Source organism: Mirounga angustirostris, unplaced genomic scaffold (genome assembly GCF_029215605.1).
Source record: "Mirounga angustirostris isolate CCGP_5_RB_7025 unplaced genomic scaffold, mMirAng1.0.hap1 SCAF_8, whole genome shotgun sequence".
Lineage (NCBI taxonomy): Eukaryota > Metazoa > Chordata > Mammalia > Carnivora > Phocidae > Mirounga > Mirounga angustirostris.
In genome coordinates this window covers 22168186-22195175 of record NW_026991716.1, presented here as the reverse complement: position 1 = coordinate 22195175, position 26990 = coordinate 22168186, and the positions used below count along the sequence as shown (strand labels likewise).

At 38.8% G+C, this 26990-nt stretch overlaps 1 protein-coding gene across 18 annotated transcripts in view; it reads left to right on the top strand.

Moving 5' to 3' along the window:
* Nucleotides 1-26990, top strand: part of FARS2 (phenylalanyl-tRNA synthetase 2, mitochondrial) — a 617893-nt gene that overhangs the window by 86548 nt on the left and 504355 nt on the right. For 6 of the 18 annotated variants that reach the window (XM_064597222.1, XM_064597219.1, XM_064597220.1 and 3 more), the window contains one exon: nt 8723-8757. The exons of the other annotated variants lie outside the window; for them this stretch is intronic. The gene's annotated coding sequence lies outside the window, so the exon portion shown is untranslated. The remainder of the gene's footprint in view (nt 1-8722; nt 8758-26990) is intronic. 18 annotated transcript variants of the gene reach the window in all.

The window sequence follows — 26990 nt, the reverse complement described above, 5'->3', positions numbered from 1 at the left end:
GAGATGACCTTTCCTCCTTTTCTTCTTTCACAGCCTTAATCCTGGAGTGACTAGACCACAGTCTGCCTCACTTAAGAATGGAAAGTTGGGGGGATGGGCAGGGGGACAGGTATACCTGCACCGTCCACTGCCTTGTGTTGATTCCCACTTTGTGGGTTCCACTGGGTATTGGTATTGATTGCTGAAACAACATACTGACTCCTGGTTTGTACAGCTGACTTTTAGTAGCAGATTGGGAAATTTTACCCCCTTCAGAGATCAGGCAGGGGATAGAAGGGATCTGTTCTTAAAGAGTAAAAAGTCCTTCCAATTCATGCTGCTCTTTATAGGTCACCTAAAAATACTGATCTTAGTACTTTTAGATCCTAAAATAACTAAATGTATACCCTTTATTTTTGTTCCTGTTAAATCAGACATCCATTTGTACTAGACTTCAGGATAGGCCAGAATTAAATACCCTCTTCTCCCCATGTTGTAAGAAAATAAATTGGGAAGAGTCTACCTATCATTATGTAGGAAGTTGTTTTAATTATAGGAGGAGACTGCTTAGTCTTTCTCATTGACCTCTTCTACCCTCAGTCCACTGTGGCCATGGTTATTTGAGAATGTGGTCTAGAGAATAATAGTGTGGTCTTGCAGATCAGTCCTGTTGCTCTGTTAGTTTTGAGCATGAGTGGTGTGAAGGTAGGATACATCCCTTTTTTGCATTAGGTTCCTGTGTTAGCCACTTCATTGACAATACCATGTTATGAAACATTAACAACTTGAAATTCGGGAGACCGAGTTTCTGGCTGAACTCTGCTCTCAGGAACCCCCATAGGCCCATGGGGGAATGTCTGCCTCAGTTTCCTAAGCCAGTCCCTCTGGTCAGTCACACCTCTGTCTACAGCTTTTTATTACTCTGACTTTGTCATTTTGAAGTAAGAGTGATGCAGTGTATTTTAGGTGTTGTGGTGCCTCCTATTTTATTCCTTTTGGCTTTTAAGATACGACATGTATTTTGTTAGGAATTCTTTTGTAATAAGAACAACTCAGTAGTAAGTTCTTAGTTGTAGTAAGAGTAGCTTCTGAGCCATTTTAGTTGTGAGCATCTTACACTGCACCTCCAAGGCCTGGAACGTTGTTCTGTGAACCTCATTGTCAACAGTGGTTTATATAAACAGAAGTTTATTTTCTGCAGATGAGCCCAGTTCTGTGTTTTAAACAGCTCTTCTTTCCTCACTACTGTTTCTTGATATCATCTTATAAACCTTCACCAACCAACTCTTGCTGTGGAGGGCAGCCATGGTGAAGTTCACCATTCTTGGCCTTGAACCGAGTAGATGGAGGGAGGGACCATCTCTAGTGCTCCTTCCATCAGGGCTGCAGGATCAGAGCACACCTTTCCGAAATGGTCCTGCTTTATGTGGTGGGTGGGCTCGAGGGTGATAGAGTGCTGTGTTTCAGCTCCACCTTGGCTTCATGCATTTTCAATCACTCTAATAAACCTTTTACTATAAAGCATGGAGGGGCTGCTCCAACTCATAATGAAATTGATAGAATGTAATTCTTTTGTAATTTCAAGTCAGTCTGGTGCAGTATTTTAAAAATTCTATAGCATATTGATTTCCACAGTCATTCATGTGCTTTTCCTTATTCAGTTTCTCCAAGCATTAGAGTGATGGTTCAAAATCAAGAATGTGAGTGAAAAAAAAAAAAGTGAGTGAAATCTAGAATGAACTCACCATTGTCTCTTAGTTGACTCCACTTGTTGTCTTGCGACATTTGAAATGCCTGTGAGCTATCTTTACTCATAAAATTTTTGATAGCAAATGCATCCTTTGTTTTTTTTTCCCCATACTAACCAATTTTCCAACTCTCCAGATACTAACTGGGTATTCTACTATTAAATTTGGTTCTGCACTAACTACCCAGATTTAGCTTAGACCCTTCAGGTAAAGGGCTCAGTCCCAGCAAATTCCCTCTTCCCCTCCAGCCCCTTCAGATGCTAGTCATCATCCCAGCTTGCCACCTGTACATCTCACCAATCAGCTATAAATCTTAGGTTCCCATGAACCCCCTCCTGAGATTCAATCATTTGCTAGATTGGCATACAGAACCCAGGAAAGTGCTTTACTTAAAGTTACTGCTTTATTATAAAGGATACAATTCAGGAACAGCTCAATGGAAGAGAAGCATAGGAGAGTGTGTGGGGATGGTACAGTGAATTCAGCAGTGCATTTCAGGGCGTGCCACCTCCCAACACCTAAGTGTGTTCACTAACCTTGAATGTTTTCTGAACCCTGTTGTTGAGGGATTTTTTTTTTTTTTAAAGATTTTATTTATTTGAGAATGAGAGAGAGCACAAGCAGAGGGAGCAGCAGAGGGAGAGGGAGAAGCAGATTCCTTGCTGAGCAGGGAGCCCCGATGCAGAGCTCCATTCCAGGACCCTGGGGTCAGGACCTGAGCCGAAGGCAGACGCTTAACCAACTGAGCCACCTAGGCGCCCCATGTTGAGGGATTTTTTAATGGATGTTTTATTATATAAGTATGATTACAACAAATATAGGGGTATTATATAATAGGGAAAAATCAGAAACGTAGCATCAAAGAAATTTCATGTTCATTAACAGACCCCTTTGGATATGCCTCCAGCCTCCCCTAGAGATATAACCATTCCTACTATTCTGATGGGTAGTTAGATTTCACTAGTAGTTGGAATATACTTTGTAACTTCTAAAGATTTTTAAAAATTTGTTATTTATTGAGAGAAGAGCGAGTGCGCACACACACACTAGCAGGGGGAGGGGCAGAGGAAGAGAGAGAGAGAGAGAGAATCTGAAGTAGACTCTCCACTGAGCATAGAGCCTGACATGGGGCTCAATCTCAGGACTGGGAGATCATGATCTGAGCTGTACTTTGTAACTTCTAAAAGACTGTGCAAATGTTTGCATTATTGTAGTAGACATTACGTTAATACTTGTTGATTTATAATCTTAACCCAAGTATTTTTTGGACTGTCATTTCTTACGGACTCTGAGGTTTTTGTACTTAAGATAGTCTTCAGATAAAAGATCTCATTTTCTCTCTTATTTTGCTTGGCTGAATTAATCATGGTCTTCCTCATTTTAATGTTGCCTCTTTCAAGGTGTGTTTATAGACTAATGAGTTGTAGTTTTAAAATGCTTTGTATTTAGATAGTGATAATGAGAGATTAACCAGAGCCATGTTTCACATTCAAATGTCACTGCTTCCCCCATGTCCAGCCTGTTGGGCACACAGAAGGGCTCAAAATATAGTGTTCTCTTGGTGGCTGGGATTTCCTCTTATCTGGCCCTGAAGCTTAGCTTTAGTGAAATTCATCTGTGGTTCTCTGAAATGTTAGGATCAATCATGGAATATCAAGGGCTAGATATAAGGAAGGACATAGTAGACACAAGGAGGCCTGGGGGATTAGTTGGCCTCAGACTCACATTATAGTTGTTAATGGGTCATAGTAGGGTTGGGTCTAAAGGAAGTGTGAGATCAATATTGACAGAACTGGACCATGAAACAGGGTGTAGGTAATATTCTAAAATGGTCAAGGCGATTTCCAGAGAACATTTGCTGCTTCTTAGGGCCTAGTATCCACCTCTCTATAGTTACTGGCCTTAAAGGGTGGGGGTATTACTTACTGAACCCATTGTCTGACATTACCTATGTAATTCATGACCTCAGAGAGAATTTGAGTGAGGATGTATGTGTGGTTTAGTGAAAATCATCGACAATTTCTTCAGCCCTTATGTGTCAGCTAACCTGGAAATGATTTTAAATACATTATTTCATTTAGTTTTCACAGAAACTCTATGAAACAGATATTCTTCATCCCCATTTTTCAGATAAGAAACTAAAGGCCTGAGAGGTCACATGATTTGCTCACGTTCCAGGTTAAATTTGGAAAGTACCGGAGCTGGGATTCAAACCCAGGACTTTGTCACTCTGGCAACATGTGATAGATACTGAGCACCTACTATGTAGCAGGCACTGGGCCAGGTACTGGAAATACGAAGAAAAATTCAACTGCCCTCACTTCAGGGAAGACAACGCATTCTCTTCATCAAAATGCTAAGGAGATTCCAAAATGACTTAATTAAAAGCGCTGCATAAATTCATGGCATTATATTAGGTTGGCAGCCGTTTCCTGCCAATATATGAAGTGCTAAGAATCAATAGGAAGAAGTATATGGTTATAAAAAAAAAAATGAGCAGAGCCATCAAAAGACTAATTGAAAGCATGGAATGTTAAGAAACTCACAGATTTGTTTATGTGAACTTTGGAAGATGCTACTCTAGCAGTTTCTGGCTGGTTTTGATGATTGATGATATACCTAAAGTAGCTGAGCTACTCAGATTAACTTAAGTTGCCTTATTTAAAGCTGTGCTCTCTCAGAGAATCTTACTTTTAATATTCCCAGAGGTATATACCTGTGCTATGTTGGGGATAAGCTATTTTAGTGTCAGGAGAGGAAATGAAGAAAACAAGGTCAATATTATATGGTTTCAACACTGTCAATATATTGCCCATGATACTGTGCCATACTCACAACTGGTGAGAATATGGGAAGGGCAAGTAGGGTAAACGCTCATGGAAAGATGACTAGAATTATACAACGGATGAGCTATATTAAAAACATAGTGGTTCAGTATTAAGGAGTATAGAAGAGCAGATATTAGGAATTTGCTTTTACTCAGCAAAATGAATAACTCTTAGGTTTATAGATCAAATCAAGAATGTTATATTAATACAGGGTTTTTTATATGACTTCTTTAATTCAAAATGCTTTTTTTTGTTTGTATTGGTAACTTCTAAAATATACCATTCTTCTTTTTGAATTGTCTAGGCATTCTTTATCACTGAGTACTTTTTCTTTTACTGCTTTGATGGAATTATATCAGTGAAATTAGAGAATGCTAAAAGATGTGCTTGGGAGCAGTCAGTATTTAAGTGGTACTATATATTTTGGTTTTACTTGAAGTAGGCTGGAAGGGAAGAGAGAAAAATTCTGTGTAGAGCTCAGTCATTGTGTGTCAGGGACCCAACTAGATTCTATATGTAGATTCTCTCTTTCTCTAGGTTTAAATATCATCTCTATCAATCAGTCAGTCTTTCTTATATCTATGTAATTTCATTTGCATAGCATTTGTCACCATTTTGCAGATGAGGTTTCAAAGATTAAATGACTTGCCAGATTTTTTTTTTTTTTAAGATTTTATTTATTTATTTGACAGAGAGAGACACAGAAAGACAGGGAACACAAGCAGGGGGAGTGGGAGAGGGAGAAGCAAGCTTCCCGCGGAGCAGGGAGCCCGATGCAGGGCTCGATCCCAGGACCCTGGGATCATGACCTGAGCGGAAGGCAGCTGCCCAACCAACTGAGCCACCCAGGCACCCCAGTGACTTGCTAGATTTGAAACCAGGGCTTTTGCCTTCAAAACCCTTGTTTTTGCTGGAGTTTGCTGTTGTCTTGGGTTTGAAATGACTGAATTGCAGTTATCGGCAAGATAAAACATGAAGTTATAGCATCATTTTTTATTTACTTTTATTTTGAGCAATATGATCATATTAAGTAGATGTTTTTAGGAGAGTCCTATAGTGCATCTATAAAATATGTAAAGACAGTCCTGCCCTACAAGGGTTTTGAACCTTGTGTAAAGGATATATAGTCACCTAGAACCTTTCTGAATTGCTGGTCTCCATTTAGAGTTGATTTTTAGAAATTCTTTTTGGCCACTGTTACTTGTGAAACTGTATTATCTGGCTTTTTTTTTTTTTACTTTTCTTGTCTGACTGGACTACTTGTATTTTGAGCAACCCCTAGCCAAGTATTAGACCCCAAGTATTAGACCAGTAGCATCCAGCATAAGTATTTGTTTTGACTTTGAACTCTGCCGTCACTCACCTTGTTTGTACACAATCTGCTTTCTCTTCCTTGTACTTTTCAGGCTGTCTGGACTTGACTTCCATGAATGCATTCCCTGTCGTTGTCTGTATTTGCTCTTCCTCCTCCTGTACCTTTGGGGACCTTATGCTGTTCTCTTGTTAATCATATGTTTTTTTATAAATGTATTTCTATGTTTCACTGTGAATACCATGGTGCTCCAGCATCCTACATTTTAAACTCTTTGATTTCATGGATGGTGATTTAAACACCAGTCCTTTGCACAAAAGTCGACTTAAAAAAAAAAATCTTCTTGAAAATTATTTAGTGTAACTTTATTTTAGTAAAACTCTTTGGCAGTATAGAGATGAAATGGTTTAATCATTTATGGTGCTACAAAGAGTACAGGGAATGTGGCACTCATAATTGGTGGTGGGGCTCATTGATGGGACTTCTAACTAGCGCATTGCCACTTGGGAGATCCATTTGACTGTGTCCGTTGAAATTTAAAATGCGTAAACCATTTGACCTTGCAATTCAACTTTTCGGACTTTGTCCTAAAAATGCTAGAATGTGTATGCAAACATATTTGTACAAGGGTATTTTTTAAATAGATTTATTCATTTTAACAAAATATTGGAAAAAGTTTAAATGTTCATCAGTAGGGAAGTGGCTGAATACCTACATGGTGGGGCTTTCATGTGATAGAATATGGAATACTTTGCACCATTAAAAAGAATGTGTACTACTTGACTTCTGTGGAGTATTATTAGTGTAAATTCTTAACTGGTAAGAATATGATACAGAACAGTATGCTAACATTTGTGTACAAATTAAGTCTGTGGGAGAGGGGTTTATATGTGTATGTGTGTACATACACCCATACAATTGTATAACACATATAAAATGTTTATAGGGAGGTAGAGGATGTAGTAGAAGTTTACTTTTCACTGTTTACCCTTTGATAACATTTGAATTTATTACCATATACATTGATTTATCAATGAATAATATTAGTTTTTAAAAGTCTGATAGTACAGATTTAAAATTCCTAAGTCTATTGACTTAGAACAATAGATGAGATAATGTGTATAAAGAACTTAGTATGGTTTCAGATGTAATAATGAGTATTTAGTAAATTTTATGAGTGGTGGTCATGGCGGAGATGGTGGTAGAGTTGTAATGATGATGTCAGAGCTTGACCTTGAAGAATCCCTAATGTCAGGGCAGAGTGAATGTTCCATCTCAGTATCTCACCCTCACCTGGGGATCTAAGTAGTCTTAAAGAGGGGTCTCAAGTGTAGAATATTTTATAGTTTGGTGCTTTGGTTTAACATTAATGATTTTTTTTTCTTTGTTCTCTTCTATAATATTTCCCTATTCACTTACTATCAGGGAAATAATTTGAAAAACTCATGTATCTCCCCAGGGGAAAAGAAATGATTCAATCAAAATTTGCAATCTTGACAGATGAGCCATGCTTGTCTTGTGGTAATGTGGAGCCCTTGTCTTTTGCCACATAGCTCCAGGTGTATATAAGCCCTACTTTGAGAAGCAAGGCGTTCTATCTACCAATTAAGGTTAGGATCTGATATTGCCCTTTGATGATTTCTTTGATGATGTAGTGATTTCTCTGAAGTTGGTGGAACTAAATTTGGTTTCTAAGTCCTGTGACCATCCGTTTGTTGCCATTTGACCTGCGAGACCATTGGTTCCCTGGCATATGTGACCTTACTCTCCTGCCATGTAGTGGTCCAGAAAGGCTACTTCCAAATCAGTGTCCTCGCTTCAGGGGTTTTTACTGCTTTAACTGACTCATACATTTGCAAATTCCATGTCCATTCCAATTCTGCCCCCGTCTGATCCTTTGTTATGACCCAGGCCCAAAAGGGAAACTGTAGAGAGGGCAGGTAGGAATGACAAGCCAGTAAATGCCCGGGAAAGATCTGTAGTTAACCAGCAGGTAACTATGTGCAGGTGCTTTGTGTTGATGTTTCTTCTTAAGAGTGTTGAGGCTTTCTGGTTTGATGGACTGTATCTGTGAAACTATAAATAGATGTGTTTTTTTAAATTTGTGTCTTGTACTTACATATTGATGTTATTTTTTGACCAATATTGAAATTTAGAATTGATTTAATTAAATGCACAGATATATCATTCAGATAAAAACGATCTCAAACTGTTTCTTCTGACCAAATATTTTTAGGTGAAAATTAACGTGTTATGAACAATTAGTAGTTGTAATGTAACCCCCCCCCCTTTTAAATACGTTAGCAATGCTGTTAGGTGAAGTAAAATTACATCAAGTGATTCAGTGTGTAGAAGTGTCATGAAGGAGTTTTTCACTATTACTTCTAGAGGTTAAGTTTTAGAGAAATTATGTGACCAGTAATCAAAGAATATATAATATTTATCAAAGTAGAAAGTAAAACAAACCAAACTTTAACGTTTGACATGCAAACATTGACCTCATTTTTATTTAGTTGCACTGTCAAATAGTAAGTGTTAGTACTTATATGTACAACAAGCATAGTAGATCTGGATATCTATGCATTTGCCTCTATTCTTTTTATACCTTTGGGCAGATATTTGGCCTTTTACAGAGAAGAGAGAGACAGGAGATTTTATTGTTCACACTGTGCTGAACCTCAGAAGTGCTGCCCCCACTTGCTTAATGTCGTTCTAATGCAAACTTAGAGAAACAGTGGACCTGTTTCTTCAGAGCTCTTGTAAGACTTAATATGAAAAATCACAGAGGCATAAATGTATTTGAGTCATTAATTTTCATGTGTTTTTTCCTATCGTGTTTTATTTTTATTTTTCAGATACTATCTCCTTTGGGATTAAAACAAACTAAAAGGTAAGGTTGCTTTTTTGTAAGAAAGCTCAGAGTAGAGGAAAAAAATCTTAGTTCTAAATATATCTTTCTAGGGTTATAAAATAAGATAGCTTTTTCTCTGGAAGAACAAAGATGTGGCAGTCTATTGGTTTTTAAAAATCTCAGAGACTTTATTTCATACCCATGTAACTGAAAGCTCTGAGTCTTTTCAAACTGTTTCTAAGATCAAAGATATTTCTTCACATATGTGGGATCTTATAAATCTATGGGCAAATAAACTATTTTCAAAAGCCCAGATTTGTTTTTGAAATAAAATATAGTTTATGTTTTCCAGATCTGTATTTAAAATGATGCAAAGAACTATTTATATGGAGTAGAATGTTGAAAAGGCCATCAGCATTTCAAAGAGCTGATACTGTCCCAGAGCTCAAGTAAACAGTGGCTGGCTATGTCATTCACTGCAGAGATTTTCCCCCATTTTTTTTTTAAAGTTTCGAGTTTTTTGATGTTTATAAACATCAAAAGTCTTAAATTTTCATGTGGTCAAATTTACGTGTCTCCCATTTATTTCATCTGCTTCTTTTGTAAAACATCATTCCTAACCCCAGATCAGTTAAGGAATTACCAATATTTCTTCTGTTTTTGTTTGCTTTCCTTTGTTTTTAAACATATAACAGAACTCTCTATAGAACTCTCCACAGTGTTTAGGCATATGACATGAAGAGGAGATGAGTTCATTTTTCTCCCAAATAGTTAGTTTCTTAACACTATTCCTTATATAATTTATTTCTACACTGGTTTATGAGGATATATATTAAATTTAAAAATAGAATCTATTCGCTGTGTCAGTTCTTTTATGAGTTTTCTTTGTTGCTTTTTTCTTGTTATTTTTCAACAAATTCCTAGCTTCTATCACTTATTTAGTTTTTCAAATGAAGTTGGGTATTAAAGTCCTCCTAACCACCCCCATAGAAATTTCTGTTGGGAATTAACATTAAAATAATTTGGATAGAGCTGGCATTTTATACTATTCAATCTCCCCATTCAACATATATCTCTATTTATTCTGATCCTTCATGGTTCTTTGTAAATTTTTGTAATTTGCTTCAAATTGACCTCTCTATACCCAGTAGTTCCCCCCCGCCTTATTTACAAGGAATATGTTCTAAGACCCATAGCAGGTACCTGAAACCACAGACAGTATAGATCTCTGTATATCCTATGTTTTTTCCTATATGTACATATCTATGATAAAGTTTGTAAATTAGGCAAGTAACAGATTAACAATAACTAATAATAAAATAGAACAATTACAACAGTATAGTGTGATAGAAGTTATGTGAATGTGGTCTCTCTCTCAAAATATCTTACTGTACTGTACTCATCCATCTTGTGATAATGTGAGATGATAAAATGCCCATGTGAGGGAATGAAGCGAGGAGAACAACACAGACACTATAACGTGGTGTTCGGCTTCTACTGTCCTGCTGACAGTATGTCAGAAGGAGGCTCATCTGCGCCATGTTGGCTGTGGGTAACTGAACAGTGGGAAGTGAAACTGTGGATAAGGGGGGGGACTACTTAGTCATTGTTATTGTAAATGATTTTTTTCATTATAACTTTATTTCCTGTTGGTTATTACTGGGGTTGAAAAATGCTATTGATTTTTAGGAATTTTAACTTCGTTTCCTTGACCAGACTGTTACTTGTTTTAATAGTTTATCAATCGATTCATTTGAGCTTTCTAGATAGACAATTATGTTGTGGCCAATAATACTTTGGTTTCTTCCTTCCAGGAGCCCTGTTCCATTACTTCCCGTGTTATGTTCTTATATTGGCTAAGTCCTAAAATTAAAAAAAAAAATGATTGGTTGTAAAGTATTTACTCTGTTAGGAATGATTTTATAACTTATCCAGAGACTGCAGATTACTTTCCACCATGAAGAAAGGTTTTTGCGAAATTGTCACATTTCCTTGGTAATGCATCAGTGAAATCTGTTCATATTTTTGGAAGAACAATTGTAATTTTAGAGAAAACTTGTTAAAATAGTTGCTTTGAAAACTTATTGAAAGCAGATTTTTAAATAGATTATTATATTTTTTCCTTTTCATATTTCTAGGTGGAAACTTGGTGATATTGGGAAAGAGAAATTCAGAGTTAGAAAATATGAGTGGGGTGCCTGGGTAGCTTAGTCAATTGGGTGTCTGACTCTTGGTTTTGGCTCAGGTCATAATCTCAGGGGGGCTTGAGATTCTCTCCCTCTGCCCCTCCCCTCGCTCGTGCATACACACACACACACACACACACACAAACACACATTCACTCTCTCTCTCTTTCAAGTAAATCTTTTTTAAAAAAGAAAATGAGTTCAGTGGTTCTTAAGTAAAATCCAACTTGTATGGATAATTGTTATAATGGATATTGATTATATAAAAAAATAGTTTCCATTTTTTTTCATTACTCAGCAGAATTATCTTTCCTTTAGGATGCAGGTAACAGTTTTTACTAATTAACTTGCTTTTGTGGTGTGCTGTTATCTAGCTCATGAATTGTTTCCACTCCCAGAAAGCTGAAACCACCCGCTCAATTTGCTTTGGTGTGTTTACTTCCCACCTTGGGTACCTTTACCTGTATGCATGTGTCTTCCTTCTTTTCTCCTCACCAGTCTTTTGTGTAGCTTGTCACTTGTCCTAAGGTTCTGAGTAGACTCTACATAGAACTAATGGGAGCTGTTCTCTGGAAGCTTCTGCAGCAGTGACTTGCCTTTCCCTGTGTTTAAGATGCCTGCCTTTTCTTTATCCACTTTGTTACCAAACCTGTCTCGTGGCAAGATTTCTTAGAAGTTCCCCTCAATGAGGGGGCTTTCGCTGATCATCTCTGCCAGTAGTTCCTGGACTCGCAAGGTGCTTTATGCTTTCTGTGTGTTTGAGACGTGTTAATAGTTTGCCACAGTGTTTCGTGGGTGGGTCACATTTCCCGCAAATCCCCAGTGCTTGGCACTGCCGCTGTGTTTTGATGAATGAGTGGGACACTGTCTGTATTTTGGTGCTCAGTGCTCTGGAACATGCTGCTTGTACTTCTCCTACATGCTTCCCAGATTCACTAGCCTTTTCTGTATATTCTCTTTTTCTCAAAAGTACTATCTTAATGATCATGATGCATGCTTGTTACTATTCTTTCCTGAATATATATTTTTTCTCAAATATATTATTTTCACAATGATCATGACACATAAGTTATAATACATAGTTGTTTTCTGGGCTTCATATGTTGCTGTTAAAAATGAGTGGAAACTAAATATTTTTTTAAATGGCTTTTCCATTAAAATTTAAAAAAACATTGCTCTGGAAATATACCAAAAAGACATGAAAAATGCAAGATGGCAAAAATACCAGTGTGGTCAAAGTCATGACTTTGTGATGAGTGGTACGACTGTACTTCTCTGTCATTATTTTATATCCTCTTGTGAAAAATGTACTCCACAGCCGCTGTGTAACTTCTTAAAATCTGTCACTTAGTTGGGAAAGTTTCATCTCGGTAACAAGTCACTTAATTTTGCCTATGAAATGTTCCTAACCAGCTCAATCAAAGGTAACATATCAAAGATATGTTTTTAATCATGGTTAATTAGATTAATAATAATATTAATAACCACTAAATACTTAAAAAGCTCCTTCTCTGTGCCTTTCACATTTAATCATCACAATAAGCTGGGGTCGATGTTGAGTCTGTGTTGCTATTTATTGATGAGGCCTCACTCTGTGATAAATTATCTTGCTCTGATCAAACTAGTCAGTCACCTAGATGTCTTTACATATGGCCTTGCTTCTATCAAATGTCCAGAGAAAGGTTTTGTTTGATTTGGGGTGGTGGCATGTGTCCCAGGAGGATGACTGTGTATATCCTAGAAATATTCCAAACTCATTGATTATTTTTTATTAGATCAAGGAGCAAATTCTCATTAAGGTCTGCTTTGGGTAAAAGTTAATCCTACTACCAGTGTGTGTGTGTGTGTGTGTGTGTGTGTGTGTTTATTCCTAAGGTCTCCGAATGCTTTACAGGAATTCTCACTTTTCTCCTCTGATCCTCATGATTGCTATGTAAATAAATGAATCCATTTAATTTGAAAGTCTTTTCCTTAAAAATCAAAGCCAGGAATTTGGCATTTTAAAAAATCACTTTTCGCATACATTTCCTAATATTAGAAATTACTAGACAACCAGCAGTACCATTTCCTTAAAGGACAGATGGAAGTGGGTCTTGGGAGTGGCTGCCTGAAGCCTGTCTTGTGGTGCACATTAGGGTCATTCCCTGGAAGCTGCCTGTCCTTTTGAGTCAAGGCTGTGCCATCTTCTGTCCTTGTCTGGAGGCTGCCGAGGCTCTAAATTAATTGGACATCAGTGGAGAAAGAGCTATCTGCATGGCAGCTGAAGAGGAAAAGAGGAGACAAAATGGAGGGAGAAATGCTTTTATGGAGTGAATTTCCTATGTGCACGTCCCAATTTCATTTGCCTGCTGTCTGGTCATGCATACAGATTGTATGTCCTGTAAGAGAAGTTTTGAGGGAGGCTATGAGAATTTTCCAGGGAGATGGTGGGTGGAGTTTGGCTGTCTGCTAGTGTGGTATTCCCACAGGCTTATGGGATTGTGATGGTGTCACTTTTTATTTTCATATTCTTGCCTTGAGTATCTTCTACACTGACATCCAAAAATTCATTTTTATTTTTTGGTAGATTTTATTTTTGTCTTCAGACATGTTGTAACCTTTACCCAGAATTATATTTTAGATACGCTAAAGTAAAAGAATTATTTGAACAAAGGCAGTCTATTTAAAAAATTCTAAAAATACATCAGGGAAGTTTCCCCCTCTTACTTAGCATCACATCACATCTTCAGACTGGCAAAATTCTCTATGCTGATATTTTTCTGTTTCCATTTTTCAATCAATGCTTAGAGAATTTGTGATGCAGTTGTTTATTTAGAGCACCAAGAATACAGTAGAAAAAGAAAATGAAGGAGCCCCTGATTCATTTTTATTTTCTTCTGGAATTTGATTTTTACTATCATATACTATTTGATTGAAATGATGTGCCCCCTTTCCACTGTCTAATTTTTTAGGATATCAAATCCTATGAAGTGGTGATAAAATAGCCTCTAGTCAGACAATCAGAAATTTCAGTTGTATTGAGAAGCTTGATTCATGTAGCTCTTATGATTCAGAGCATCTAAATGAATGAGAAACCATTTGCTCAACAGTGTTTATTGAATATACACCCTCTTGGTACACAATACTTAACACAACCTTAGTGGCTTAATTCAACACCCATTTATTGTCTCAGTTTCTGGAGGTGAGAAATCTAGCCACAGCTCAGGTGGGTTTTTTCTTCAAAGTCTTTCAAGACTGAAATTAAGGTGCTATTGGGCTACATTTTCATCTAGAACGTGGTGTCTTCACCCAAACTCATATGGTTGTTGGCAGAATTCCGTTCTTTGCAACTGTTGTATGGAGGCCCTTAGCTTCTAGAGGCCTCCCACGGTACCCTGCCACACAGCTCCCTTTGTAGATAATTCACATTGTAGCTCTTTGATATTTTAAGGCCAGTAGGAAAATCTTTGCTGCTTCCAGTCTCTATGCCCAGGGAAAACCCAACGCCCTTTTTGAAAGGTCTCCCTTGATTGGGTTGGACCCATTCAGGACAATCACCTTTTTGATGAACTCACAGTCAACTGATTAGGGACCATAATTGAGTTTGTAAAATCCTTTCACCTTTGCCATATAACATAACATAATCATGGAACTGATAGCCTTCATATTTGTAAATCCTACTCATAGTCAAGAGAAAAGGATTATACAAGGATGTGGGTCATTGGGGATCATCTTATGTTGGGCAGAGATTTTGGAGCTGAGGATATGCTAAGTTTTTAAAGGATCACTCTTGCAACTGTGTGAAAAGTAGTCTGTAGGGGAGTAAGGATGGAAACAGGGAACCCAGTTAGGAATCAATTGTAAAATTTCAAGTGAGAGCTATTGGTGGCTTAGACTGGGGTGGTAACAGTGGAGATAGGTAAAAAAAAAAGTTGGAATCAACATGTGTTTTAAAGATTTCATTTATTTATTTTAGAGAGAGCACATGAACAGGTAGAGGAACAGAGGGTAGGGGGAAAGTGAGGGGGGAAAAAATCTCAGGCAGACTCCGTGCTGAGTGTGGAGTCTGATGCGGGGCTTGATCTCAGGACCCTGAGATCATGACCTGAGCCGAAACCAAGAGTCAGATGCTTACCAGGTGCCCCTAAATCAACATATGTTTTAAAGGTAGAGCCAACAAAAAAGTTGCTTATGGATTCATTATGAAGCATTAGAAACAGAGAAATCACAGATGATTCCAAGGTTTCTGACTTGATCCACTAGAAGGATGAAGGGGGGAAGAACACATTGGAGGGGGCAATGTAAAATCAAGAGCTTAGTGATGGATGTAATAGGTTTGAAATGACTACTAGACTATCCAGGTAGAGATGCTGAGTAGGCAGTAGGTTAGTAGGTTTGGAGTGTAGAGAAAGAGGCTTTAGCTAGGGATGTAATCATACTGTTTCAGTTTATGGATGATATTTAAAACTGTGAGATGGATCAGATCGCCTAGGGAGTGAGTGTAGTACAAGAGGGAGTGTAGTACAAGAGGAGTGGCTTGAGGACCGAGTCCCAGGGCACTTCAGTGTTTAGATAGAGGTGGCTGATGAGCAGGAATAAGCTAATGACCAGTAAGGAAGAGCTAGTGAGAGAAGAGAAGTCAGGTGCTGAGCTGAGAGCTAAGAGAAGAATGTGTTTCAAAAAAAAGAAGGGAGCAACTTTGTCAGATGCTGCTGATTGTTCAAGAAAGATGGACACCAAGCACCTGCCGTTGGGATTACTAATGGGTTATTGATGGATCTAGACTGGAGCTATTGTTGTGGTCAAATAAATGCCTCATGGGGCTGAGTCCGAGAAAATGGAGCTGAGGAATTAGAGACATCAATATGTAACACTTTGGAGGTGTTTTGTGGTGCAGGAGTAGAGATTAATAGGGTAGTAGCTGGAGAGGAAGATGAGATCAAGAGAGGGACTTCTTAAAAGATGGAACATACAGCAATTTGTAGGACTAGGTGAATAAGGCCTAAATAGCTTATTAGAAGAAAATAGTAGAAAAGTCTAAGTTCCCAGGCCACCAAAAGACAAAGAAGAGGGCACTGAAATTTTTTATTTTTGCCTTCTACTTGTTAGTCTTATTATGACTCACTGTGATGTTACTGTTTTTATCTTATTTATTTAACCAAATCATTACATATGATTTGGAATGGAAATCTAGATAGTCATTCTCTGGCTACCTTGCAGGTCCTGGTAATCCTGAGTGTTTTTTCTTGGAGGAACAATTCCATCTTCCTACTTCTTTGCCTCCTGTCTTGCAGCAAGGAGCTTATAAATGAGGCTAAGAGTTGCAGTCGCTTTTGTGGTTTGATTTATTTACTTCTCTAATCGATGATTTTTTGCTTATGATTCAATACTGATTTCCTTGGATGTACTTTATTTTAAAAAAGGAGCTGAAAGGGCGCCTGGGTGGCTCAGTGGTTAAGCGACTGCCTTCGGCTCAGGTCATGATCACGGAGTCCTGGGATTGAGTCCCACATCGGGCTCCCTACTCAGCAGGGAGTCTGCTTCTTCCTCTGACCGTCTTCCCTCTCATGCTCTCTCTCACCCTCTCTCTCAAATAAATAAATAAAATCTTAAAAAAAAAAAAGTAGCTGAAAGTAAATGTGAATTGTCTTTGACCACATTTTTTCTTGGATTAAGAATGGAGTGGAGGAACATCCAACTGATCAGTGTTTCTTTTATATCTATCCTACGGATCTTGGAATTCTCTGCCAATAACATGAGCAATTACCGATAGCTTGTGAGTAGCCAGAGAAGATGTCACAAAGTCCATGCGGTCTACTCATAGGAGAGAAGCCTACCAAAAGAAATATAAAAGATGTACTGCCGAGGAGAGTGGGTTCCAGTCTTTTCTCTGCTGCCACAGGCTGCCGTCCACTTTCATTCACAGTTTACTCCTGAAAAAGGTTTTAAAACTTCAATGTACAGAAGTTAGGCATGTGGATTTATATTCCCAGAGAACCAAAAGATAAATGTATATTTTTATGTCCAACTGTTATGCAATGTGCATATACTTCTAGAATATTAAACTTAGGTTAAACTGAAATGTTGACAGTTTTACAAAGTAGTAATTTTGTAGCTCCTATTTTGCTTCTGTCAGTAATGGTCCTGTCTTTAATCTGTGAAATAAACTGTTAATACTATTAGAAGTAAGGAGTTATCAGTGGTAGTTTTGTATGGGGTAGAGCAGAAACTAGTGACTTGAGTTTGATGCTGTCTTGTCCTTTTTTCTTTTTAACAAGGTACTAGTTAGCTGATTCTTGTAGTCAGGTATATGCCTGGCAAACAGACCCATGAAGCTCCCCCGCTCCCCCCCCCATTTGAGTTACTGGACTGTTACTCTGATGCTAGTTTTCATTTAGTATTTTTGTCATCTTTTTAACATGTTCTATCACTGACCTTCGTTGCTTGGACTGTCTTTAGACGTTGTGGTCTTGGTGCCGGCGGTATCTGTCCTTTTTCCCTATTACCCTTGCCCACTGAATTGAACAGCTTACGTCTTCTAGCTGGCCATCTGACGGTGAGCCCTCACTTTTATACCCTTCATTATGTCCATCTTCATTTCAGTTGTACTGTTAGTAACAGCACTTGTATTTTTCTGTTTCCGCTCATTTTCAGAAAATATGTAAATGTGACACACTTTTTAAATGATTGTATAAGTAAATGTTGCTTGGCAAAGTAGAACTGTTGGTTACTGTGCTTTACTATGACGAAGTAGTGGGATGTGTGTGTCCAGCAGCTGATACGTGGCTGAGGAGACGTGGTTGGAATATTATCCCCTTTTAACATTTGAAAGCACTGATTGCATGGACGTCATGCTGTAAAGTTGTGGTGTGCCCACAAATTGTGATCCTTGTTGATTGTCTTCTGGAGCTGTTTTCTCGTCTGTAAGGTGACCAAGTTGGTCTTTATGGTCTTTAAGATTCTTTCCAATGTGATCAATGTGATTTTACTTAAACTTTCAGAGCCTTACACAGAAACAGAGTATTCTTATTTAGATATAACTTGAACAAGTTTATTTGTCTTCTTTTTGTTCAGTCTGGCACAGAGAACAAAGTGGGAATTATTAGGATTTATTTTTTAACTCTCTCTCTTTTTAAACAATTTTTTAAATTTTTTGCTTTCTCTTAACTAAAATAATTGAGGGCAGCTTATAACAAGGATATGAATTTATGATACAATATAAAAATAAAGAGGACCACATAGGGAAGTGGAAACAGAAGCGGAAAGAGCCATACAAAAAGATGACAAATATGCTGATTGTTAGGACCTGTGGATGCCCAGGGGTGTCAACAGGCAGAGAGACAGTCTCCCTGACAGGGAAGGGGCGAGCCCGGCCACCAGGTAGTGGTGCCAGGACTCTTCAGTTGTGCACCCTACAGACTCATTTCTCTCCTCTTAGGACTGTGGCATCAGTGTTACCCCTTCAGGGTTTCGAAATGAAATTTACTTCCCCAGGCCCTTTAAAAGAAGAGAAACAGTTTGTTAGCTGTGATCAACTGAAATGTGGCAGTGGTCTGTGTGGCAGTGGTCTGTGGGTCTGATGGTGGCTGAGCCTGAGCCTTGCCCTGTTCTGGAGCGCCCTCTGCCTCCTTTGCTGGAAGCACCGGGCCGGCTCTGCCCTTCTGTGCCTCCTTTTCCGAGCTCTTGCTGGTCCTTTCTGGGGGTGGTCACTGACATGGATGTCAGCCTAGATTTCAGTTCAAACGTCACAGAAGCCATTGTGTTTTTTTCATGTGGTGACCTCAAGGCACCTCAAGGAGTGGCCCCCAAGTCCGGTTTCTCTGTATGAAATCGTGATTCAGAAAGGCCACTGTGGCTGCTTCCTGTGGAGAGACTGGCTGTCGTTGTGGCAAGGACCTGGTTCTCGGCAGGGAGCATTTGCTGGCCGGTGTCATCGCTGCACAGGAGAGGGGACGTGGAGATGATGCAGTGAGTGCCGTAGGGTTGTCACAGGGATTTGTAACAGAGCCAGCTGACTTGAAGGGGGGCCCTCAGGTAGATAACGGGGCAGGGCAGCCGCCTGGGCCTTCCCCTTATGTCTCACGCAACCTGCAACCTGCGGTGTCCTTCCGGATGCACTCCGCCTCCCTGTTCTGCTCCACCTTGAGGCCAGCTATTGGCTGTTGAGCCGGTGGTTTAGGGAGGAGGCAGCGTGTAAGAGGAGCCCGCAAGTGCACCTCCTTGAAACCTCCCTCTGGGGTAGAGGACACGTGGTGCCAGAGAGTAGATTCTGCTCAACCCCCCGGACGCATGTGCTGCGAGTGAGGGGTCTTGATCAGGACAACTGAGATTCATCCGCATTATCCAACCCAGTGGAAAAACTGTGGGCTTTGGAGTTAGAGCTGGGCTTCTGATTCTTACCAGTACCCTTTTTTGTGTGTGTTAACTGGAGCCTCATTTTCCTTTTCTACAAAATATTATCAGTCTTGGATTGTGACGGTGACTAAATGAGATAATATATGTGAAGTGCCCAGTTAGTGACTCAACAAATAATAATAATGCCATCATTATTATTATAGTTATTTGTTCTTCTACCAGACCTTTAATAAGAGATGTTAGTAAAAAGATAGGTAGCTTTTAGAGATGGTGGTCTTTGATTCCGCCATAAGGGTGAAAAAATCTTAAAGGCAAGCTGCTATTTTGGTATTTTGAAAAATATCAGAAAGACCCAAGGCTGCCTAGATTATAAAGTTGGTAGCTTGACAGGGGTATCGCCTCACCCCCAGGTAACTTAAATTAAGAGACATCTTGATTATACAGAAAGATCAACTCCGGAGCTCCATTAGATAGCAGTTTACCCACAGCTTCTCAGACACACACATATAAAAGAGGTCCATACACTCTTTCTGCAGAACAGGTAATGGAGATTTAGAGAGGAGAGTAATTTCAGCTTAGTGTCTGAATTTTGTGTTTGAGAATAGCAGGCAATTAAATGCTGTAAAGTGGCACAGGGAAGTGGCTTGAACTTTAAAAACGTTCCTTTTCCTCCATTCTCCCACTTCACCCGGAGATATTCACATTTATATTAATTATCTCTATAGCTCATATTAGGTTATACAATAGAATCTGAATTTCAAATAAATGCCAAAATCAGAAAATAGGCCTATAATCTTTCACAGGCAGCTATGAAGAAAATGGACTTTCTGTTTTTGAAGCATTTTGTCCTATGAAGCACAGACCTTATTTTTCAAATACCTTGTCACCAATATAACTAGAAAGTCTCATTAAATACTCCTCAGGGGTGCTGGGGATCATGGCAGGATGCGGAGTTACAGAAGAAGGAGCAGGGCCCTGGCGGCACCTCACGAGCCTGGGCCCGGTCTGCCTCACACGGACTCCTGGGGATGACCTGTCACTCGGAATTCTGTTTCCTAGCTGACCCAGGTTTCTCATCTGGAAACTCAAGATAGGAAACCAGTGATCTTCAGTGTCTTTCAGTATTCCATTTCTATGTGGAGACATATGAAGCATCACTTTTCATATTTTACCCAACCATTCCTGAAAAACATGGGTGTTTTCTTCCTCACGGAGGCCCATGCTACTAGTCTGGATGAAACTCATCATCACCTCCAGCAGTGATTTTTCGTGTGTGTGTGCATGTGTGTGTTTCTTTGCATTGTTGGAGCCTTTAAAGGTATTTGCATGAAATTCCAGCTTATCAAGTATATAAAAGTAGAGCCGCTGTGGTGTCATGAGGGCCAGGGTCCTCCTGTCTAATTTTCATGCCCTGAGCCACTTCCATAGAACCCTAGGGTTCGAAAACTAGACATTACAGGGTGAGATGCATACTCTTGAGTGCACCACTGTGTGCTTGGTCTAATCCCATTTTTACTTTTGCCCACTTTTTCATTTTGTTACGAAAATTTTCAAGCATACAGTACAATTTCTTTTTTTTTTTTTAAAGATTTTATTTATTTATTTATTTGACAGCGAGAGAGACAGCGAGAGAGGGAATACAAGCAGGGGGAGTGGGAGAGGGAGAAGCAGGCTTCCCGCTGAGCAGGGAGCCCGATGCGGGGCTCAAACCCAGGGCCCCAGGTTCCTTTTACAATGAACCTCTGTAAAGCCACCACCTGGATTCTTTTATTATTATTCTTTTAATTAACATGTTACTGTGCTCATTTTACCACATATCTGTCTGTCCCTCTGTCTGTCACCAATCGAGTCCATCTTTTTTTGAAAATAAATTTCAAAGTAAGTTGCAGACTTTCTCCAAATGCATATAAAAATGTAATTCTAGTTTTTGAAGGCAAAATTTACATACAGTGAAACGCATAGATTGAGTTCTGCTAAATGTATATATGTGTGTAATTTGAGCCCCCTATCAAGATACAAAACATTACTTAACATTATATACCCCAAGAAGTCTCCTCATGCCCCCTTTGAAGATTAATTTCCACTCCCCCGGTCCAAAGGAAGGTTATATTACCTTGCATAAAGGTAGTCTTTTGTGACTGGTTTCTTTTACTCATCATCATGTTTCTGAGACTCATCCATATTGTTATGTATGTGTGTATATATGTAATGGTTCTCCATTGTAGGATACCACTGTTTGTTTATCCTTTCTTGTATTGATGAACATCTGGGCTGTTTCTGTTTTGGAGCTGTTATCAGTGAAGTTACAATGAATGTTCTCATGCAAGTCTTTTTGTAGACATTTTCTCTTGGTTAAATATCTAGGATTAGAATTGTTGTGTCATAGGATAGGTATATGTTTAATTCTATAAAACATTGCTCTGAAGAGGGGGTATCATTTTACGTCATCCCCAACAAATATTTGCGAGCTTTGGTCGCTCCTCTTCTCCAACAGTTGGTGTTGTCTTTAATATTTTTAATTATTAATTTTTAAAATTTTTATTTTTATTTATTTGTCAGAAAGAGAGCACAAGCAGGGGGAGTGGCAGGCAGAGCAGCAAGTCCTGCTGAGCAGGGAGCCCGATGCAGGACTCAATCCCAGGACCCCGGGATCATGACCTGAGCCGAAGGCAGACGCTTAACGACTGAGCCACCCAGGCGTCCCAGTGTTGTCTGTCTTTTAAATTTTAGTTATTATACTGGTATAATAATAATTAGTGATATTAGTGGCAATAACTAGTAGTGGTATTTCATTAGGCTTTATTTGCATTTTCTTGCTGACTCCTGATGTCAGGCACTTTTATATGTGCTTATCAGCCATTCATATATCTTCTTTGAAGTGTGTTGAAATTATTAATTTGTTTTTAACTGGACTGTCTTTTTACTATTGAATTATAGGGACTCTTTATATATCATAGCTTCCATATTCATGTTTTACAAATATTTTCTCCCAGTCTTTGGCTTCCCTATTCATTTTCTTAAAAATGTCTTTTGAAGAACAGAAAATTTTAATTTTCTTTTTTTTTTTAAAGATTTTATTTATTTATTTGACAGAGAGAGACACAGCGAGAGAGGGAACACAAGCAGGGGGAGTGGGAGAGGGAGAAGCAGGCTTCCCGCGGAGCAGGGAGCCCGATGCGGGGCTCCATCCCAGGACCCTGGGATCATGACCTGAGCCGAAGGCAGATGCTTAACCGACTGAGCCACCCAGGCACCCCAATTTTCAAAAAATTCATCTTATAAATATGTTCTTTTATGATTCTTGCTTTCTATTTTCCAAGAAACCTTGTTCTACTCCAGGTTATGAAAACAGTCTCATACATTGTCTTCTTTTTTTTTTTTTTTTTAAGATTTTATTTATTTGAGAGGGAGAGAAAGAGAGATTGAGAGCGCAAGAGCGGGGGGGAGAGAGAAGCAGACCCCCCACTGAGCAGGGAACCCGATGCGGGACTCGATCCCAGGACCCTGGGATCATGACCTGAGCCGAAGGCAGCCGCTTAATTGACTGAGCCACCCAGGAGCCCTCATACATTGTCTTTCACGTTTAGTTCATTAGCTTTTATGTTTTAGGGCTTTGATGTATCTTGAATTAATTTACGTATATGCTCCAAGGTAGTGGCTCTGCCTTTTTCCACTCCCCAGCATAATCTCTGGCTTCCGGTACCCTGGCTGACTGGTTATTCTTCTAATGTGTATACACTCACGGCTGTGTACTTGCGCATTCTGTTCTTTCTCACTCTCTTCCATAAATATTTATTGAGTGTTTATACTGTGCTGGTTGCTAGGCTTAGTATTGGGTATATACTATTGAACAAAATATAAATAATCCAGGCCACTGTGTAGCTGGTAGTCTAGTAAGGATAAATACACACTAAGCAAATAAACACAAACACTTTTATATTTATGTCTGGTGAAGTCTTATTTATCCCTTAAAATTCACCTTGAGTATTTGAAAGCCAGTCATTGTAATCCACCATATCACCAGACTAAAGAAAATCATGTGGCCATATCAATTGATATAGAAAAAGCATTTGACAAAATCCAGTACTCATTCAAGGTAAAAACTCAGCAGACTAGGAATAAAGAGGAACTTTCTCAACTTGATAAAGGACATCTATAAAAATTCTCCAGTTAACATCCTATTTAATGCTAAAAGACTGAATGGTTTCTCTCTAAGTTTGGGAACAAGGCAAGGATGTCTTCTCTTAACACTCTATTCAACATTGTATTGGAAGTTCTAGCAACTGCAATAAGGCAAGAACAAGAAGTCAAAGGCATTCAGGTTGGAAAAGAAGAAACAAAACTATCCCTATTTACAGATGATATGATTGTCTGTAGAATATCCCAAAGAATCTACCAAAAACAAAGCAAAACAAAACAGAACGCCCTCCTAAAACTAAATGATTTCTGCAAGGTCACAGCATATAATACCAACAAATAAAAATCCATCACATTTCAATACACTGGCAAAGAACATGTGGGAACTAAAATTACAAACACAAAACTAATTATAGTCACTCTTCAGAAAATGAAATACTTAGGAATATATTTAATGAAACCTGTCTTGGATCTATATGCTGAAGATTATAAAATGCTGTTGAAAGAAGTCAGAGATCTAAATAAATGCAGAGACATACTGTGTTCACAGATTGGAAGACTCAAAATAGTGACGATGTCAGTTCTCCCTCAGTTGTTCAATGCAATTATTATGAAACCCCCCCCAGCAAAGCTTTTTTTGTTTTCACTTAAAGACGTCCTTGATGAAGCAGTAAAAATTATTAATCCTACTAAATTTTAATCTTTGAACACTTCTCTTCTTAGAAATGTATATAAAAGTTTTTATTTTAGAACAGTTTTAGATTTACAGAAAAATTGGGAAGATAAAGAATTTCCATGGAAGATAAAGAAAACCCATACCCGGTTTTCCCTCTTGTTAACACTTTACATTGGTATGGTACATTTGGTACAATTAATGAACCAGTATTGATACATTGTTATAAACTAAAGTCCCTACTTCATTCAGATTTCCTTATTTTTTACATAATATCCTCTTTCTGTTCCAGAATCCCATCCAGGGTGTGACATTATATGTAGTTATCTTTGTCTTGAGCTGGACAGTTTGTTAAACTTTCCTCAATTTTGATGACCTTGACAGTTTCAAGGAGTATCTGTGGGATACTTTTAGAATGTTTCTCAGTTGGGATTTGTGTGATGTTCTCCTCATGATTAGACTAGGGTCATGTGCTTTTTTGGGAGAACAACCACAGTGGTAATGGCCATTTTCATCACATCATATCATGGGTTCATACTATCAGTGTAACTTATCACTGTCAATGTTGTCCTTGATCACCTGGCTGAGGTGGTGTTTGTCAGGCTTCTCCTTTGTAAAGCGACACCCCCATTCCCTTCTCTACTGTCCTCTTTGTTTGTTTTAAACTAATAGATTTTCTTTTTTTTAAGACTTTATTTATCCATTTGAGAGAGAAGGAGCATGAGAGAGAGAGAGAGAGCACCAGGAGGGGGAGAGACAGAGGGAGAGGGAGAAGCAGACTCCTGCTGATCAGGGAGCCTGATGTGGGGCTCGATCCCAGGACCCTGGGATAATGACCTGAGCCAAAGGCAGACGCTTAACCTACTGAGCCACCCAGGTGCCCTTTTAGTGTACTCTTTGAAACCAGCAAGATTTTTTATACATAAGCTTCTTCTAAAGTTTATAGGAAAAGACACAGGTCCTAGAATAGTTAAAAATCATCCTGAAAAAGAATAAGGCCAGTGGGATCACTCTACCTATTTTTAAAACCTACTATAGCTAGTAAAGTAAGGCATATGGTATGGATATACACAGAATAGAGAATCTAGAAAAAAGCAATTTAATGGAAGAAGGAGGGGCACCTGGGTGGCTCAGTCATTAAGCATCCGCCTTCGGCTCAGGTCATGATCCCAGGGTGCTGGGATCGAGCCCCGCATCGGGCTCCCTGCTCCTCGGGAAGCTTGCTTCTCCTTCTCCCCCTCGCCCTGCTTGTGTTCCCTCTCTCACTGTCTCTCGCTCTGTCTCTGTCAAAATAAATAGATAAAATCTTAAAAAAAAAAAACAACGGAGGAAGGATAACCTTTTTACAAAATGGTGCTGGAGCAATTGGGCATCCACTGGCACAACAAACCGTGGCTTAATCCTCACACCTTATATAAAAATGAACTCAAAATTGGTCATGAACTTAACTGTAAAATGCAAAAGTATAATTCTTTTAGAAAAAACGTGGGGTTCTGGGGCTTGACAAGTAATTCCAAGACTTGACACCCAACCCATGATTCATAAGAGAAAAAAATCAATGAATTGGATCTCATCAAAATTGGATTTTTACTTTGCTAAAGACCCTGTTAAGAGAATGAAAATAGGGCGCCTGGGTGGCTCAGTTGGTTAAGCGACTGCCTTCGGCTCAGGTCATGATCCTGGAGTCCCTGGATCGAGTCCCTCATCGGGCTCCCTGCTCGGCAGGGAATCTGCTTCTCCCTCTGACCCTCCCCCTTCTCATGTGCTCTCTCTCATTCTATCTCTCTCAAATAAATAAATAAAATCTTTAAAAAAAAAAAGAATGAAAATATAAATTGCAAGGCTGGGAGAAAATATTTTCAAGCTACAGGGTTGGTAAAGGACCAGCATTCAACTTATACAGAACTTCAGAATTCAATAATCAAACAGAAGCAAAAAAATAGTACAATTAGAAAATGGACATTTTACTTAAGAAGATTTACAGATGGCAAATAAGCATACAAAAAAGATGTTCATCATCATTACCCATTAGGGAAATGCAAATTTAAACCACAATGTGGTATCACTACATACCTATCAGAATGGCAAAAATAAAAAGGAGTGTGACAACTCCAAATGGTTGGTGAGCATGTAGAGAACCTGCATCACTCATACATTGTTGGTAGGAAGTAAAATGTACAACAACTCTGGAAAACAGTTTGGCAGATTCTTATAAAACTAAACACACAACTCCCATGTGACCCAGCAATTACGCTCTTGGGCATTTATCCCAGAGACATGAAAACGTGTTTACATAAAAATCTGTACCTGAATGTTCATAGCAGCTTTTTTTCCCACTTATAATAGCCAAAACACAGAAACAACCCAGATATCCTTCAAAGGGTGACTTGTTAAAATGTAGTACAGTCATACATGGTATAAAGCAAAAACACTCTGTTTTTTACCTTCCTGTGTGGGGAAAAACCCAGTTCTCCCCTACGGTGTATTTCTTCCTCCTGTGTGTCTGTCTTTTTTACCTTTATGGAGAATGCTTCACTTCTGACACTTCTGGTCACTGAATATTTGGAGATGCATCAATAAGCAATTCTCAGACATCAGCTGGGTGTCCCACAATTTAACTCAATTCTATCACTCTCTACCTAGAGATAATGTCAGATCCCACAGGTTAAGGGTTTAGTCTCATAACACACACATAAACACTTTGGATGCCCTTCTCAAGTGTCTTCTGTGCTTCTGAGCAACTGCCTATAAATTAGAGGTTCCTTCAAACCCTCCTCAGTTTTTATTAATTTGCTGGAGAATAGAACTCACAGAATTCAGGGAAATATTTATGTTTACCAGCTTATTAAAGGATATGATAAAGGGTACAGATGAACGGCTAGATGAAGAGATACACAGGGTGAGGTCTGGTGGGGGTTCCTGAGTGCAGTTGCTTCTATCTC